At 36.2% G+C, this 19541-nt stretch overlaps 1 pseudogene; it reads left to right on the top strand.

The window, feature by feature from the left end:
• The first annotated feature begins 2391 nt into the window (after positions 1–2391).
• Positions 2392–2900, top strand: LOC110201698 (RWD domain-containing protein 4 pseudogene; annotated as a pseudogene).
• Positions 2901–19541: the final 16641 nt, after the last annotated feature.

The raw sequence follows: 19541 nt of genomic DNA, 5'->3' as shown, positions 1-19541 counted from the left end.
TTGTGCCTCCTTTAGAAAACTGTTGAATCTTTTTTTCATGATTTTCTTGCACCACTGTCATTTTCCCCCCAATTTTGTCACTCCCTCTCTTATTTTTATGATCCTTTTTGAGCTCTTCAAGGAATTCTTTTTGTGCCTGAGACCCATTCACATTTTTCTTTGAGGCTTTGGATGAAGCAATTTTGACTTCGTTGTCTTTATCTGAATTTGTGTTTTGATCTTCCCTGTCATCATAGTAACTTTCTATGGGCAGGTTCTTTTTTATTGTTTGCTCATTTTTCTAGTCTTTTTCTTGACTTTCAACTCCATTTTAAAGCTGGATTTTGTGCTCAGGGTGGAGGGGGCACTGCCTCAAGCTTCAGGCCTTCTTGTTGCTGCTTTTAGAGCTACTTTTGAAGGCCTGTATATTTTCATATATGGTTTCTTCCAAGGTGAGGTGTTCATTGCTCTCCTGGCCTGTGCTCTGGTATGTGAGTGACCACAAGCTTTCTTTTCCATCCTGGAACTGTGACCAGGGTCCCTACTCTGCTACAGTTCCAAGTCCTGGCATGCTAGTGTTCCTGTGTGCCCCAGGACTATGACCCAGGACTGAGGTCTGAATCCATGTATGGGCAATGCAAAAGAGTCTTGACCATGGTGCCAGCAAAGGGACCCTTGTCTATTCCCCTTAACATTTGTGGGCTGAGAGCTCTCGAAGCTGCTGCTGCTGCTGCTGATGATGATGATGATGAAGATGATCTAGTCACTCCCAAGTCTTGCTAAGGCCAGGCCTACCTGCACTGGACTGCACTCCACTCTCACCACATGTGACAGACCTTTCTTACTGACCTAGGTTGTCTTGGGCTGGAAAATTGTTTCACCCCATACTTTTGTGAATTCCGCTGCTCCAGAATCCCTTTTGATACATCATTTAAAGTTGTTTGGAGGGGAATTTGGAAGAGCATAGGTGAAGCCATGCCTTTTCTCTGTCATCTTGGCCAAATCCCCCCTAATAAATTTCTTGAAATCATTAGTCAAGTTATGATTTATGAGTACTTAAAAAGAGAAACGGTTCATTAAGAGTCTCTTTGGAACAGGTCATATCAAAGTAACATCATTTCCATTCTTTTGTTGCCAGATTTTTAGACTGATTGATTAAAGGAATCCCATATACATAATATACCTGGATTTAGGTAAGGCGTGTCATTCTCAAAATCCTTTAAAATATCTTTGTGGACAAAATGGAATAATTTGGGCTGCACAAGAATATGGTTAGGTAGATTTAGATCTGATCAAATGAGTAGACCAAAGAATAGTAATTGATATCCATCAATGTCAAACTGAAGGGCTATTGTAGAAGTGTCCCAGAGATTTATCCACAGCCCTATTCTGTCCCACATTTTTTAATCAATAATTTAGAGGAAGATGTGTAAATGGCATATTTATCAATTTTGGAATTCACATAAAGGAAGATGGGATAGCTAACATAAAGTCCAATAGAATTGGGATTTAAAACCCTACTATCCAACTAGAACAAAGAGATGAATGAAATGTGAATAAAATATAATATTGGCAAAAATAATCATCTGTAATGGTTCAAGAATGCACGCATTATACAAGAATCAACAATATTTCATATGAAAAAATCTCAGTGTTTAGTGGAATGTCTCTTCAATAAGAATTAATAGAGTGACATTTTTAAAAAGCATGGTGTCTGAATGCGGAAAGGGCAGGGTGATATACTGCTATATTCTGGCTTGGTTAGACCACTTTTGCATGTTTAATTCAATTTTGGTGCCGTATTTAAAGAATGTTGTTGACAAATTAAAACTTATTCAACAGAAGATGACCAGCATCATTAGAACACAGTATTAAGGAACCAAATCAATAATCAACAAGCATTTATTAAGCCCTTGGTTGAAAGTTATCTGGTATATGTAGCTTAAAGAAGATCCCAGGCTGAAAAACAATTGTAGTTTGTTCCCAGAACAATTTAATAGCTGGAATTATCAAAAATCTAGTGGGCAAAAGTAAAATGGGCTGCCTCAGGAAATAGTGGGTTTCTTATCACTGGATGATTTCAAATGGAACCTCAATGATCACTTGCTAGGAATGTTGTAAGGAGGATTCTTTTTCAGCTGTGGATTGGACTTAGGGACCTTGGAGGTCTTTTCTAACTGACTATTGGAGCAAAAAAAACCATGTAAACTCCCTGAGGACAGGACATTTTTTTTAAATTCACATGACATGATATACAGTATCTTTATACTTAGAAACATCTATGGATGGAAGTGCAGCAAGGTGAGGAAGGGGATAGGTTCTGGCCTCTGGGTGCTGTTCCCTGCCTTAGCTGCCTCCTTCTCCCTCCCCCAGCTTCCTTTAGCACAGAGGGAGGACTTCACTGCTAGAGCAATGAGCACCACGGAGGAACAGGAGACGGAGCTGGAAGCATTGCATTCTATTTATGACAGCACCAAAAATTTCCAAGACCTAAGTCCAGTTTATTTCAATATATGGTGAAAATGGTGATCCCAAAGTCTTCTTAATAGAAATTTCTTGGACTGAAACATATTCACAAACAGCTCCAATCATATCTATGAATGTTTTTTTCAACAACATCATGAAGTTAAATTTAATCTTGCAACTGCAATGACATAGACATTGCTTAAATATGCCAAGGAAAATAAAGAACAGCTCAAGGAGAATCATCATCCTATTAATTCTATGTAAACAATACTATTTCAGTTGAAACTCCTAATACTGCTCCCTCAAGTAAGAAAAAAGACAAAAAAGAACAGCTTTCACAAACCCAGTAATGGAAGCTGGTAGACAAGACAGATCAGAAAGGTGAACTTCCATGAGGCTGGAACTGGGTTGATATGGTGAAGCATTTAAGCAAAACTCATTCTAAATATGAATAATGAATGAAACTAGACACAAGAAAACACCATTTTAAATACAGTAAATTAAAGTTAACACTTTTCAATATTCTTCTATTGAAGTGGCATTTTACAAAACTCAATTTTTTTGTGTGTATTTCCTAAGTAATTAAATCATAAGTTCATGCAGAGATTTATTGGTATTTCATTATTCCCACAAACTGACCTTACAAGAAGGTGAAATATGCCACCAGGAATGTTCAGTGTCCTTTAAGGAGACTGTTAAGCTTCATAAATCATGAAATATCAGAAAGAGTAAATAGTGATACATATGCAGTGCTAATTTATACTGTCTTAATCTAGGGTGTGACTTTTTTTAAGGGAATGTAAATCCAATTAGAATAAAGCTGCTTATCAAGCATACCTTTTCAAGTCCTCATCTCAGTGGAGTAAATAGTAAGAGTAAACATTTGGCAGCATGGTCTTTGTTAATAGGTTTGTCACTTTATGTCTTCATCTCTTCATTCCCTTGAATTACTAATGTTTAAATTATTTCAAAGAAATCTAATGATTGAATAACACTATGATCTTTTCATGTCGTTCATATCTATATGTAGTTACTTTCCACGTTTTGTTTTTTGCGGAAAACTGCTGTCTTCTCACAGATAAAACTAAATTATATTTTTTCAATACTGATGTATTTAGAAGTTTTAAAGTGAGAGGTTTTAATAACATATAGGTTAAGAAAAAATAAAACAATTCTATCTAACGCATTGGAAATAATTTTGTACTAATGTGCTCTTGTATTAAAAAAAAATCCTTACTGAATATATAGTAATGGAGTTTAAAGAAAAAAAAAGGGGGGCTTTGGCATACTAAAGAGTTACAGTTTAAGTATCATAATATGAGAACATTATGAGATACTTGCAGTTTTTGACTATCATTCTAGAGAGACTATTAAAGATGAGGGATGAATAGAAACTAAGTGAATTAATGAGAAAAAGAGATTGAGAGAATTTATTTATTGATAAAATTGATTGAATATTTTTCTTATAAAGAGAAATTATTAAAAATTCCTTGAGTCTGTGAGGAGACTTAAAAGTTTTAGCGATCATTCTGAAGAGTTATCTGTAATGGTTCAAAAGACACTAAAACAAGAAAAAGAAAAATAACATTTTATGAGTACTGCTTAATCTTTGTATTTTGAATAAAGGGGAGACTTCTTGAGAAATTTTAGCTGCTATCTGGAGAAGCTGAATAATGGGACTATGTCTCAGAAGTGAAGAGAAATAAAGAACAGAAGCAATAGTTACTGGTGATGCTGGCCATTATGTACTGATGTCTTTCTCACACTAAAATATTGTAAATAATAATTCATTGGGATTTGTTTATTACTGTACTAATAAACTGTGTCACCAATAGCTTTGATGTTTAAGCCTAGGAAATTAGCAGTGTGTATATATTTGTGTGTACATTTGTATACATTTGCATATATATATATATATTTACATATATAAACAAACTTTTATATATATATATATACACACATATTGCATATATTACTATAAGTTACATAAATGTGCATAACATTACATATGAAGAAAAACGTAAAATTGCTCATGTATGGGAAAATCTTGAGTTTTTAAAAGAACTTAGATTTGATAAACTTCAGTGGAGGTTCAGAGCTAACTGACTAATTTATGGGAAAGAGCTGCTTTCAACATTAGTAATTAATGAAGAAATATTCAAACATAACCCATATTTCCTCAGAACTTAGGATGATGAGAATGAATATGGTAACCAGTCAAGTAGCAAGATGAAAGGTGACCAGCCAAATAAGACGCATGAAAGGGGGTCATCTCTAAAACACTGCTACATGGGTGTCCCTACTTGTCTATAACAATGTCTTGCATATAATAGGCTTTTATTCAATCCTTACTGAATTGAATTAAATTTGAGATCCATGATTTTGAGTATGTTTAAATTGAAGTGCTGGAGAATTGAAGGATATAAGCAAAGCAAGGAATAAGAAGGTTTATCCTGGACTTATTTGACCAAATAAAAAGTAATAGGCATGCTAAAACCTAGGTGCCTGGGAAATAAGAAAACATTAAATATGGTCAGAAATGAAACAAGAATGAGTGAATCAGGAGAGAAAGTGAAAGGTCAGCTAAGGAGCCTTCTAGGAGAAATAGAGTGACAACATTTTCTCTTAACTTTTCCCCCTTTCAGAACTTTGCTTATTTGTAGCTGCCTGCCAGAGTTGGCTACTCAGTCAATAACCCACTGGTCCAACTTAACCCAGTCAGCATTTTTCAAAACCAAAGGTGCAATATTGCCATCTCGTGGCAAAAAAGGCTGCAGTGGGCTTTCCTACCTTCAAGTTTTACTATCTATATAAGAACCCATGGTTGGAACAGGGACAGGAATAGGGTGAGGGAGTGGTGCCTTTTTCAATATTCTGCTTTCTAAAGTTATTTGAATGAATGAATCAGTAAAAATTCTTGGTTTCCTTTATAGATCTATAATTAACAGTTTCAGAAGAATGAGATCTAATATGCCTTTCCTCCTGAACATTGGATTAGCATCTTTATAACGAGAAAGATGTGGGAGGATAGAAAGGATCCTGTATTTAGGATCTCACAGCCTCTGGACATAATGTTTCATTATCTACCTGACCAGACAGTTGTAAAGCGCTTTGAAATCCATAAAGCACTACAGAAATGGGATTGGTTTTGCTGTTGCTGCTGCTATTCTGTGACCTAGACATTTAAAGGAAGGGCTCTAATTTAGGATGTTTATATAAAAAGAGGAAGAATTTCTTGAAGAGTCTATCAGAACTAGATTTAGGTCAGGAAGACTAGCCTACACAATCTGGTCAAAGGGAGTTTGAAAGGAAGAATCTCTAAATGACATCCTAAATATACAATAGCTGAACTCTATTATAATTCTTTGGGTCCATATGCTACCAGTGTTATTAGAAATGTTGCAGTATCACAACTGGGGGTAATAGCTACATTAGTTGACACTGCGGGTGAGAAAGGTGATCAAAACAGCACAGCTGGGTTACATACATTACCACCTCAGCAGCACATAAGATAACCTTATTCAAGACACTAGGAGAAGGAAAGGCTGTTGCCACTTGCAGTGGATTGGACCCCACTGACTAACTTGTATTCTTTTCACAGGTTTGATTCTTAACCTAATAAGGCCTAGGCCCATAGCATTATCTGGGTTCTTTTCCAGAAGAGAATACAACCTTACAGGAAGAAAGCCAGAGAAGAGTGTATGTATATGTATATGACTTCACAAAAGTCACAGTGTGTCGAAGTTGGAAGAAATCTCAGAAGATATCCGCTCCACTTTGTACTTGAACATGCCTCTATAACATACCAGACAAATTATCATGTTATATTCATTTGGAAAAACTCAAGAGAAGGAACCACTACCTCCCACTCTGCTTTTGAATACTTCTAATTATTAGGACATTCATCTTTACCTCAATCAAAATTTGCATCTTTTCAACTTCCAATCATTGTTCCCAATGGAACTTTGTAAACTAAGTTTATTGCCTCTTCAACATGGCAGCCTTTCATTAACACCCCATCCATATAAACACATCACAACCAAATACACACACACACATACACACACACACACACAGACACTCATGTCCTTTTTTCTTCAGGATGAACAGCCACATATCCTTTTATTGACATGACCCTCATTTTTTACCATCCTGAATATTCCCTCCTACCTTCCTTATAACCGTAGAAGGCAACATCATCCTCTCAGTCCCTCAGCCTTGCAACCTAGGAGTCAACCTTAATTCATCATTAACTCTCCCCCGACCACATCCAAACTATTGCCAAGGACTACTTATTTCACCATAGCAACATCTCTTTGAGACCCCTTCTCTCCTCTAATATAGCCACCATTCCGGGGCAGGCTCTCATTACCTCACACCAACATTATGACTATAGCCTACAGGTTGGTCTGCCTGCCTCAAATCTCTTACCACTCCAATCCATTCTCTATTCAGCCACTAAAATGATTTTCCCATAACAAAGGAATGATCTTGTTGCGCTCCCCTTCCCAACCTCAATAAACTCTACTGGCTTTCTATTCACTCCAGCAGCAAATACAAAATAATTTTTTTGGCATTCAGAACCTCCTAATTTCCAGCCTTATTATACCTTACTCTCCCACATATACTCTTTGATCCAGTGACACTGGTCTCTTGGCTGTTGCATGAATAAGACCTTCAATCTCTAGGCTCCAGGAATTTTCTCTGGTTGTGCTCCAAGCCTGGAAATTTCTTCTTCCTCTACTCCAACTACTGACCTCTGTGGCTTCCTTTAAGCCTCAACTAAAATCCCATCATTTGCAGGAAGCCTCTTCTAACCCCTCTTAATTCTAGTGCTTTCCCTTTTCAAATTATTTCCTATCTATCCTGTATATAGCTTGCTTTGTATATATTTGCTTACATATTGTCTCCTCTACTAGGTTATAAGCTTCCTTATGAACAGCCACTTTTCAGATGAAGAAATCAAAGCTATCCAAAGTTGTATAAAATGCTTTAAATCACTATTGATTAGGGAAATGCAAATGAAACCAACTCTGAAGTACCATATCACACTGATCAGATTGGCTAATATGAGAGAAAAGGAACATAAATGTTAGAGAGGATGTGGAAAAATTGGGACACCAATGCACTGTTGGTGGAGTTGTGAACTGATCCAACCATTCTGAAGAGCAATTTGGAGCTATGCCCAAAAGCTATAAAACTATGCATAACCTTTGTCCCAGCAATACTACTACTGTGTCTATATCCCAGAGAGATTGTTTTAAAAGGATGGGAGAGGAACTAGTTGTACAAAAATATTTATAGTATCTCTTTTTGTGGCAGCTAATTGGAAACTGAGGGGATGCCCATCAATTGTGGAATGGCTAAACAAGTTGTGATACATGATTATAATGGAATGTTCCTGTGCTATAAGAAATGATGAGCAGAGATATTTCAGAAAAACCTGAAAAGACCTATATGAACTGATGCAAAGTAAAGTGAGCAGAACCAGAAGAACAGTGTGAAAAGTACAAACTATACTGTGCTATAATCAAATGTGAATGACTTAGCTATCCTCAGCAATACAGTGATTTAAGACAATTCCAAAGGGCTCATGAGAAATGCTATCCACATCCAGAGAAAGAATTAAAGGAGTCTGGATGAAGATTGAAGAATACTATTTTTGAAGAATTGAAGAATTGAAGAATACTATTTTTCACTTTTGTGTTTTGTTTTGTTTTTTCCCTTTGAGTCTGTGTCTTCTTACACCACATGACTAATATGGTAATATGCTTGGCATAATTTGATATATTTAACCTATATCAAATTGCTTACTGTCTCAGGGAAGGGAAAATGAATGCTAAAATTCATCCTTACATATAACTGAGGGAAAAAAAATAAGATATTATTTTTAAAAAAAGATTGTAAGTTCCTTGACAGCAAGGACTGTTTTTTTCCCCTCTTTTGTAAAACCAGAGCTTAGCATAGTGTTTGGCTTAAAGTAAGTGCTTAGTAAATACTTATTAATTGATTGTGTTTATTAATGTCCTTCTTTAAAAGTGGTGCCCAAGATTCTCCTTCGCCTAGGGTTCTGTCTTGGGCAGCCAAGTTTTAGTTTCTCTTTTTGTTTTTTGGTAAAGACTAAGAATCAGATGACCATCCAGTACTGCAGTTGTTCTAAGGATGTTTTTGAGGCTAAGAGATAATACTATAATTGCTCGTTATTAATTTAGTACCCTGATTGGTCATCACACCTGGAGTACAATAGCTTTGTCATTTTCTAAAGCACATCTCATGCTTTAGTATTGAGAACATGGTATAGGAGAAATGAGAAAATATGAATATAATCTTAAGGTCATAGTTTCCAAAAGAAGACATTCAAGTCCAGTGATATTTGAAATTGTATTAGATTTAGAATCAGAAGAATGCATTCTAATCCCAAACAACATTTACTAGCTGAGTGACCTTGAACAAGTACCTTCAGTTTCAATCTAAACGTACATGTGCACATATACAAAGATATATATGAGAACAAATACTCATTAATCTCTGAATATGGTCATTTGATCCAGAAATATTCTTAGTCAGTGAACACAGGCCAAGTCCACTCTTCCAGAAAAGTGGAAAAATATATTTTGGATGGAATTGCTCTGAAAAAAAAAATAAAAGATTATTTCCTTTATTCTTTATGTAGCCTTTTCGGTAAATCTGTTTTCTTCTTGAAGTGTTTCTATCTGACAGCTGTCCTTAACTCAACTCCATTAAAATTCCACTTTTAACACTAATGTCAAAGATACTTTGTATATGCAAGTTATCTCCCCCAGTAGAATGCAAGGTCCTTAAGAGTAGGATTGTTTCATTTGCATCTTTCTATCTCCAGTGCCTAGAACATTTCCTGTAACATAAAAGTTACTTAAAAATGTTTTTATTGATAGATTACTAGAACCTGAGTGACTCACTTAATGTCCTTAACCCACAGTTTCTTCATCTGCAAATTGGGAATGATGATGATTCTCATAATACTTGCTTCACAGTGACGGTTGGAATCTTTTTTATTGTTAATTTTATTTAATATTCTTTTTTTTTCCAATTACATGCAAAAACAATCTTAACATTTCTTTTTTTTTCAAATTTTGAGTTATTGATTCTCTCCCCCTCCCCAACCCACACCTCATTGAGAAGGCAAGAAATTTGACATTGGTTACACATGTGAACTCATGCAAAACACATTTCCACATAAGTCATTCTGTGAAAGAAAATACAGACCAAAAGAAAAGAAAAAGAAAGAAAAAGTATCTTTGATTTGCATTCTGGCTCTAGCAGTACTTTCACAAGATGAGAAGCATAAGTCCTACAGAATTTTCTTGGATCATTGTATTACTGAGAATAGCTAAGTTATTCATAGTAGATCATCACACAATATTGCTATTCCTGTGTACCGATGTTCTCCTGGTTCTGCTCATTTCACTTTTCATGAGTTCATGTAAGTCTTTCCATGTTTTTCTGAGAGATTCAAAAGCATTGTTGCTGGTAGAAAATATGGAGAAAATTGTGCTGAGCTCCCACTTTGATTACACACCCTGAAGCATATGCCTCTGCTCTCCAGTCAGACGGGCAAATAGGAGAGGCAAAGGGGACTGATGTGATGTGAGAACCAGGCATATTCAGTCTTGCAAGATAGAGACTGTATAGGTGCCATGTCTATGAACTGCTGGACTAAACATTTGGTGCCTGCCAGTTGTACCTAGGATTAATTGGTGCATCTAACATTAGAGTTCTTAACAGCAAATCCAAACCTTGGGCACCAAGTAGTTTAAGAAATCTAAGGGCAATATGCAATGGTATTTGCTGTTCTTTGTACAAGCACCATAAGGACACAAAGAAGACAAGCATATCATTGATAAACTTGCATAGCAATAGCATCTGATACCAATGAACTGTCTCATGATAACTCAAGTCTCCATCATAAGCATCCATAAGTGCTCTGGAAAATTGTTCTGTGACACTCCAATGTATTCTGCCACATAGGACTTAGCTGAATGTGAAAAACTTTTTGATTGTTTGGGTAGAAAAAATAAAGTATACAGCAACACATTTTTGTTAATATGAAATCCTGTGGTCCAGAACACAACTTGACCTGATGGTTTCAGAGATACTATTCTACTGAGGATTTGTTATAAAAACTAGTTAAAGTCACTGTAGCATACTAGGGAAGGGATAAAGGCATCTTGCAGGTACACATGGGTGTAGGTTCAAAGGAGATACATTCAGATTTGTCACAAAATCAAAGAAATGTATTGTCTCATTCAAATCTTCCATTTACATGTAAAAAAATTAAAGCAAATCATTTCTGTGATTTGGAGCTTATTACTTGGTTAGACAGATGATACAAAGATACTGTGGCTCCCCAAATTGTTTTCTATCTGATCTAAACTAGACAAGATGCATGAGATTGGTCTATTCATTTAAGAGTAGCCTAATAGGGGTATGGAGTAAATACAAAAAAGTAATTTCTAACTGCCTTAGGTGGAGAGAGGCAGAAATATAAGCTCAATGAGGGTAGGGCTTATTTCATTCCTTGTATAACCAATGCCTAGCACAGTGTCTGGCACAGAGCAGGTATTTTTATAATATTTATTAACTGATGAGTGGAGACTCTTGTATCCTCTGATCCCTTTGCCTCTGTATTCAGCCCTCTTACAAAATTCCCCTGTGATGAGTCCAATGGATTCAATTTTAGTTTGAGGGTTTTTTTTCACTCTAGTGAATTCCGTTGTCTAGCTTTATCTTTCCCACCTGCCCCATTGCTTTCTCTGGTAAAAGCTGCCTTTGTCTGTTGAAGTGGCCTGCCCCTGATTTAGTAGGTTTCTAGGACCTTAGTAGGATTGTGGACCATATTTCTGAGTATCCCTTTCTTGAGATTTCTAGGAAGACTCTAGCAAGTCCTCTTACATCCAAGGGCACAAATTACCGCATCCCTCAAGAAACTGGTGAGGAAAACATTGGCATATGACCTAAGCTGTACCAATAATCCTTTGCCTGTGCCAAGGACTATCTCCTTCCATAGGATGAGTGGCTTCCTCAAGCTTATTTGCCACTCACTCATTCTTTCATTCAGATAAGCAATAAATTTGTTAAGCCCCTACTCTTTGCAGAGCACTATATTATGCTCTGGTGTAGACAAAAAGGTTAGATGAGACACATCCTGTCTCTTAATAGAGAGATGAGAAAAACAATATGGAAAATATTACACAGTAACTATTCTAGCTGATTACAAAATAAGTGCTATGTGAGAATTGAAGAAAAAAATACATGATGAACAGAAATACAAATCAACAATCAACATTATCAACAAAATACAGTTATCAACAATCAATTGGAAAGGCTATCTGGATGAAGAAGCACTTGAGTCCATTTTGGTTTTGTTTTTGTTTTTTGCTAGGCAATGGGGTTAAGTGACTTGCCCAGGTCACACAGCTAGAAAGTGTCAAGTGTCTAAGGCTAGATTTGAACTCAGGTCCTCCTGACTCCAGAGCCAGTGTTCTATCCGCTGTCCCTACTTGAATTCATTTTTGAAAGATGTTGTATCACTCAGCAAATGAAGATGAAAAGAACTTTCCAGGAGTAAGGAACAACATGAGCAAAGGTATGGAGGTGGGAGACTATAGAATGTATTTGGGAGGAGTGGATAGATTATATAATTTATTTGGTACACAGAGTATATGGAGGTGAATAAAATAAGGATGCAAAGGTAATGTATCACCAATGGACTGGTCTAGCCAATAAAGTTCATATATTATTTGAGAACAAGAGGAAACCACTTAAGATTTTCACCAGAGAAGTAAGACAAATGTATGCAAGAGGAAGTTGCAGCAGTATGAAGAATGGAGCTGACATGGAGAAGAGTAGAGATGGGAAAATCTATCTATGTGAGTAATAACTTATGAACTAAGATGGGAAAATGGAAAGGGAATGAAATATGTATTCTGAATATTGGATGCACAGGATTTCCTCAAGTATTAGATGTGAGATATAGGTGAAAAATCAAGCCAACCCTCATTCCCCTTTGCCATCGTGCCTCAGATGATATCTTATACTAGATCTTCCCTCATTTCCTGTGTCCTCCTCACCCAGAAAGATTTAAATCCCTATTCTCCCCCTCTTCATAGCATACCCTGCTCCCTTTCCTATTTCTGAGTACCTCCAAGGACTCAACCTGGCCAATCTTTATTCCCCTCCTGACCTTGATTCTGTTTTTCCAAACTTAAATACCATGACCCTACTCAAGTTCTTTCCCTCCCTCTCCCCACTTTCTAGCTCCCTGTAATATGTTATCTTCCCCCAGTAGACAGTAATCTCCTTGAGGGGAGGAACTATATTTTTCACAAGTATTTGTAAACCCAGCAGATATCAAAGTACTTAGCATTTGTAAGCACTGAATAAATGCTTATTGCTTTAATAAATGCTTGTTGTCTTAGAATAGCAAAGCAAAGGCATGGGGGGGGGGATGAAAAGAAGCTTAATGCTTCATCTTTACATTCAAGGAGCTTACACTATGTTTAGGGAGAGGAGGAATACATATAGAAAAGACTGAGGACCAACACAAGCCAGCTTATGACTAAGCACCAACCAGATAGTATAGATGAATTTCATCTATCACATTTGGTTTCCACGTTGAGTTTTCGTCTCCTTCACTACCACAGCCCATCAGGCACGATGGAGAAGACGAATCTTATGAGACCAAAAAAGATAAAGAATGCAGTGAATTCAACTGAAGCTTAGAATCTGCCAGAAATTACTTTTACAAAAAAGAAAGTAAAATAGCAAAAATAGAATGGCAATGCCCGTCTTAGCTTAGGCTAAAGCCAGAGAGAACATACATGCATAAAATCATAAGACTATGGAAAGAATATTGGATTTGGAGTCACTGAGCCTGACTTAGCCATATACTACTTATGTGACCTTGGACAAATCACTTAATCTCATTGGATATCAGTTACCCTCTCTATAAAAGGGTGGAATCCAACAAGATGATCACAAATGTCTCTTCAAGATCTAAACCTATGATCCATGAACCTAACCAGACAGATACTATATGTGAGGTTGTATCAGATATAATTACTGCCTTAATCTTTCATGTGTCTTTTTTGGTCTTGTATCCTAAGTATGTTAACATATAGCTGTCATGAACAGTCAAATCCAAATTTAGAGAGAACTGAATTGGCTCAATATAGCAACAATAAGAATAGTAATAATATGTATTTGTTCTTGAATTGTTTATTTTTGTTTGACTCTTTCTGATAACATTTATGGAGTTTTCTTGGCAAAGATATTGGTATGGTTTTCCATTTCCTTCTTCAGGTCTTGATTTAGAGTCAAGAAATTGAAGCAGACAGAGGTCAAATGACATATATATATATATATATATACATATATATATATATATGTACACACAAACATATACACATACTCATATATATACATATATGCACACACATATATCATTTAATGTTTGCAAAGTACTTCATAAATATTGTATCATTTTATCCTTACAACCACCTTGGGTGGAGGGGTAATTGCTATTATTATCATCTCCATTTTACAGATGTGGAAAATTAGGTATGCAGGTTGAGTTACTTGGTAGGGTCATATAGTTAATGTCTGAGGGAGGATTTGAACTCAGGTCTTCTTTACTCCATGCCCAGTTTGTTATCCACTGAACTATCTAGCTGCCACTTATATAAATTTAATCATAAGACTTTAGAGAGCAAAGTTTCATTTGAAGAAACCTACTGCATATCAAGAGTTTCTCTGACTCTCTAGTTGTTTTCCTTAGTGTAAACAATTAGTCTCATAAAACCATGTAACTAATGGAGCTGCAAGGGAGGCATTAGAGGCCCAATTCAATAGCTCTTATATGGAATTCCCATTAAGAACAATATACTTTGGAGATACACACAGACTAGACTATATAAAAATCTATCCCATTCCACCCAATCTAGGTCAAATTTGTATACATGCCTGTAGTCTATTAGCACAGATATCTGTTCCCACTAATAATTTTAAGTCATAATTGTTTATTGTGAATCTGATCAAATGATAAAGTAATTATTGCTTGCACTGGCTCTCTGGATTGGTTGTCTTATTCCCTAGTGGTTCTTTAAACTAGCTCTTCCTTAAAAGTTTCTCTTTTTTTTAACCTCCCCCTGCTGCTTTTTAAACTGATTTTTATGTTTCTCCAAATTAAATCCATTATTTCTAGTCTATCAATTTCCCAACTTGAATCAGCACCACTTGAGATTACCATCTGCTTCCTGTTGCAAGCCAGTTTTTAAATCTACCTTATTTGTCCCATTGAGCTTGGACTTCTTTAGGTGGCTTAGAAGGGCTTTGTGCAGATATTGTTTGTACTTTCACTCTGCTTGCTTATATTACCTTTTCTTTCCTACCCAGTATAAAATGCTCTCTATTTTTCTCTTTGAGCAGACCTCATATTTGCTTACATAATTTAAAATGTTGGCTGCCAAAGGACTACATATCCTATTATTAAAAGCTAATCACTAAGAGCAAAAGGGAGCTCCTAAAATGTGGTGTTGCAATGTGCCTATCATTCAGCAAGGAAGTACCAGTAGAAAGAACCCAGGACTAGGTTCAAATCTTTCATGTATCTATTGATTCTTGGATTTGGACCATATATTCATTTAATTCATAAAACATTTACCTTGCTCTAGGCACTGTCCTAGTTGTGAAAGATACAAAAATAAAAATAGTTCCTTCCATTTGCCTCAGTTTCTTATCTGTAATATGGGGACACAGTAGAGAAGGTAATGCAAAACCACTTCAGTATCTTTGCCAAGAAAATCCCATGCACATGTGTATGGAGTCATGAAATTTGGACACAATTAAATGACTGAACAACAACAAAGTCAAGTAGCAGGCTTCTGTACTGGGGGGAAATAATGTGTGCACAGACAAATACATATGACATAAACTACAAAGTAGTATGAGGGACACTCTAGGAGACTCTAAGAATTATGGATATTAGGAAAATCTTCTTCATTTCATTTCTCTGGGCCTCAGTTTCCTCATCCATGAAATGAGGAAAAAACTCAGAAGATTCTATGTTCCTTTAGGCAGAGAATCTCTTTTTGAGTTTTGCATTCACAGCACCTAGCACAAGTTCTGGCACATAATAAAGGTTATTAAATTAGATAATGCCTGATAAATGCTTAGATAATTAGATAACATTATTAAATTAAATAATGTCCAGATCTATGACTGCTTGGTTCAACAGAAAGTAAAGAGGATAGCGGTAGGGAGTAAATCTCCTATTGGTTCTCCCAGAATTGTTTTCTCCTGATTAGCCAAGAATTTTGTTTTCTTTTCTCATCACAAACAAACACAGCAGGATTCTTTTCTCGTGGCATTTTTCTCCTGAGGAGATCGGCATACTTCAAAATATCATCTAGTTAGTCCTGAAGGCTGGGAAGCTAGGAAAGAAAGTTTCATCTGCTTTTAAACTAATTTTCTTTTTTGTCTCCCCTCCCTCCTTTTATTTTCCCAAACAAAGAGCTTCCTGGTGGAGTTATCACTGTCTCATCTTCCTGAAGGGAAGGGAAAAAAAAAGAAATAGCAACTACAAAGAGTGAGATTCTGAAGAGAAAGGGAAATTAAGGAACAGTTTTTAAAAGACTCATTTACCGTCACAAGCAAAGTATCCGTTTTGGTCTGACTGCTAGGCATTATGGTGTACAGGTTGTCTCAGTGCTAAATATTGTAATACATCATCTGAGGCAACAGCGACTGCCCAGGACCATCCATATATTCTCTGGTGCACAGGGAAGGGAATTTCCATTCTGGATTACATTCTGGGTTACAACTCGTTACAGTGAACTCACCAAGTTAATATGAACTAGGAGAAGAATAGAAAGCAGAGAGAGGACTATGATGAATACTTTGACAGAAGGCCATAGAAATTAAGGATGGAAAAGACCTTCCATGTCATCTTGTTCACCCTGCAGCAGTTGGTAAATGGTGTGTTCTTAAATCCTGACTCAAAGATCTAGTTTCTTTCTGAATGCTGTCAGGGCAATGCTTTCCTAGAAGAACTCAAAAAGCTGTCATTTTTTTTTTACTTATTTTAAATACAAATTAAATTTCTTTTTTCTTGATTACTTCTTCTTCTTCTTACTCATATCCCTACAGACTTTTCTTGAACCCTTCTACAATCTACATCATTCAAATATTTGTAAGCAATTATCCAAATTCCCCTGTTATTACTTAACTCAATTATTCTGAATTAGGTCCTTTAATCATCCCTCACAAACTTGTACCTAAAGTATTACCTATTCCCTCCCTTGCAAAATATCCATGCCTTATTTAACCTTGTTATGGAAATCTTCTGCTTGAAAGTCAGACATAGAGTCTATCAGGAATCCCCTGTGTCTTGCAGGGAACTCTGATTAAACACTAGGAGGACCAACATGAATAATATCACAATATTTTACAGCTATCTTCACAATATTTACAGGAATCCCTTTCTCCAAGTCCCTCACTTTGCAGGTGAGGCAACTGAGTCTGAGAGAAGTAAAGTATTTTGCCTAGGATGAGATAGCACAGTAGTAGTAGAAACAGACCTAGAACCCAGGTCTCTTGTTTCCATTTCTATGCTTTGGTTACCATATTCTGCTTCCAGGTGACTAGTTTGTAGAATGAGCATTGCATGAATTCAAATGTTATTAGAAAACTCTTTCTGAGAGTTCAGTGAAAATCTGTCTGATGAAATTCTTAACAAAAATAAGTTAACATCATGAGTGCATTCTACCTAGCTCTGAAATTCAATCACATGTAATTGCAGTACAGAGGCCTTCAAAGAAGCCGTAAGTGGATTTGTCTGAAGTCCTCAACTGTATCTCCTCACCTGAAATAAAAGGGATCTGATTCTCATTATACAGGTGAAGAAAATAAATAGAAATGGGCTGATTTGCCCAGTCATGCTAAAGAATAGCAGACCAGAGATAAGTCTCCAGGTACCTTGACTTCTCATCCACTATTCTTTTACTACATCTTCCTATCTCTTCTATTTGTCAACATTCCATTTTATAACAATGACACACCTTTCAGAGAAGGACATAGCATGTTCTAAGGTGGTGAAAATGGTCATGCTTCTCTGCATTAGGGAGATAAGAATTTTTTCTTATATAATTAGAATAAATTGTAACTGTTATACTGTATATTAAGAGACCCATGACCCACCTTCAGTTTTTTTTTTGTTTTGTTTTGTTTTTCCCACCTACTTGCCAGTGTTTAGAATTCTTTCAATACTGGATAAAAATGCATCTTACAAATAGGGAAATCCCATGATAGAAATAATGGAGCAAATAACTTCGCTCTCAATAAAATGGGAGTGACCTGACAGACTATTTTTTTCTTTTGTTTTTTGTTTTTTTTTTCATTTTGTTAAAAATGTATTCATTTTCAACATTTACTTTCACAAGATTTTGAATTCCAAATTTTCACCCCATCTCACCCTTCCCCCCACCCCAAGATGGCATGCATTCTAAATATCCCTTCCCCTAGTCTGCCCTCCCTTCTATCTCTCCCCGCTTCTCTTATCCCCTTCCACTTCTGCTTCCCTGTAGGGCAGGATAGATTTCAGTACCCCATTTCCTGTATTTCTTATTTCCCAGTTGCATGTGAAAACATTTTTTTAAAATATGTGTTTTTAAACCTTTGGGTTCAAAATTTTCTCCCTTCCTCCTTACCCACCCTCATTGAAAAGGCAAGCAACTCAATATAAGTTATACATGAGCAGTCATGCAAAACACTTCCACAGTAGTCATGCTGTGAAAAACTAACTCTATTTCCCTTAATCCCATCCTGCCCCCCTCATTTATTCTATTCTTTCTTTTGCCCTGTCCCCACTCAGAAGTGTTTCATTCTGATTATCCCCTTTCCCAATCTGCCCTCCTCTCTGTCATTCCCCTGCTCTCTTGTGGCCTTATGTGTCTATTTTCCTGTAGGGTAAGACAGCTTTCCATACCCAATTAAGTGTGTATGCTATTCCCTCCTTAAGCCAAATCCTATGAGAATAATATTCACTCATTCCCTCTCACCTTCCCCTGTTTCCCCTCTACTACAAATTGTGAGATAATTTACCCCATTCTACCTCTCCCTTTCTTCTTCTCCCAGTATAATCCTCTCTCACCCCTTATTTTTATTCTCCAGATATGACCCCTTCATCTTCAACTCACCCTGGGCCTTCTATCTATCTATCTATCTATCTATCTATCTATCTATCTATCTATCTATCTATAGATACACATACATAATTTTTTTCCCTCCACCTATCCTAATACTGACAATGGTTATAAATATCTTCTTTCCATGCAAGAATGTAAACAGCTCAACCTTATTAAGTCTCTTATGATTTCTCTTTCCTCTTTACCTCTTCCATGTTTCACTTAAGTCTTGTATTTGAAAATCAAATTTTCTATTCAGCTCTGGTCTTTTCATCAAGAATGCTTGAAAGTCCTCTATTTCACTGAATGACCATTTTTTCCCCCTGAAGAATTATACTCAGGTTTGCTGGGAAGGTGCTTCTTGGTTGTAATCCTAACTCCTTTGCCATCTGAAATATTTTTTCCATGCCTTCCGGTCATTTAATGTAGAAGCTGCTAAATCTTCTGTTATCCTGATTGTGTTTTGACAATACTTGAATTGTTTCTTTCTGGCTCCTTGTAATATTTTGTCCTTAACCTTGATAATTTCTTTAAAGATGATATCTAGGCTCTTTTTTTGATCATCGCTTTCAGATAGTCCAATAATTTTTAAATTATCTCTCCTGGATGTATTGTCTTTTTTAATTTTTTTAATTTGATTTTTTTTAATTGTATTGATTAATTTTGGTTTATCAACAATCACTTCCACATGATTTGAGTTGAAAATTTTTCTCCCCCTTCTTCCCCCCCACCCTACCCAAGATGGCACACAAACATATTTTCACATTAGTGAAGTTGTAAGTAAAATGTAAAACCAATAGGAGGAACCATCAGAAAGATGAAACAAAACTCAACAGAAGGTAAAAATAAGTGATAGCGATTCAACTTCCACAGTTC

This window comes from Phascolarctos cinereus, unplaced genomic scaffold (genome assembly GCF_003287225.1).
Source record: "Phascolarctos cinereus isolate Bilbo 61053 unplaced genomic scaffold, phaCin_HiC Scaffold_726;HRSCAF=1367, whole genome shotgun sequence".
Taxonomy (NCBI): Eukaryota; Metazoa; Chordata; class Mammalia; order Diprotodontia; family Phascolarctidae; genus Phascolarctos; species Phascolarctos cinereus.
This window is presented reverse-complemented; position numbering and strand designations above follow the sequence as displayed.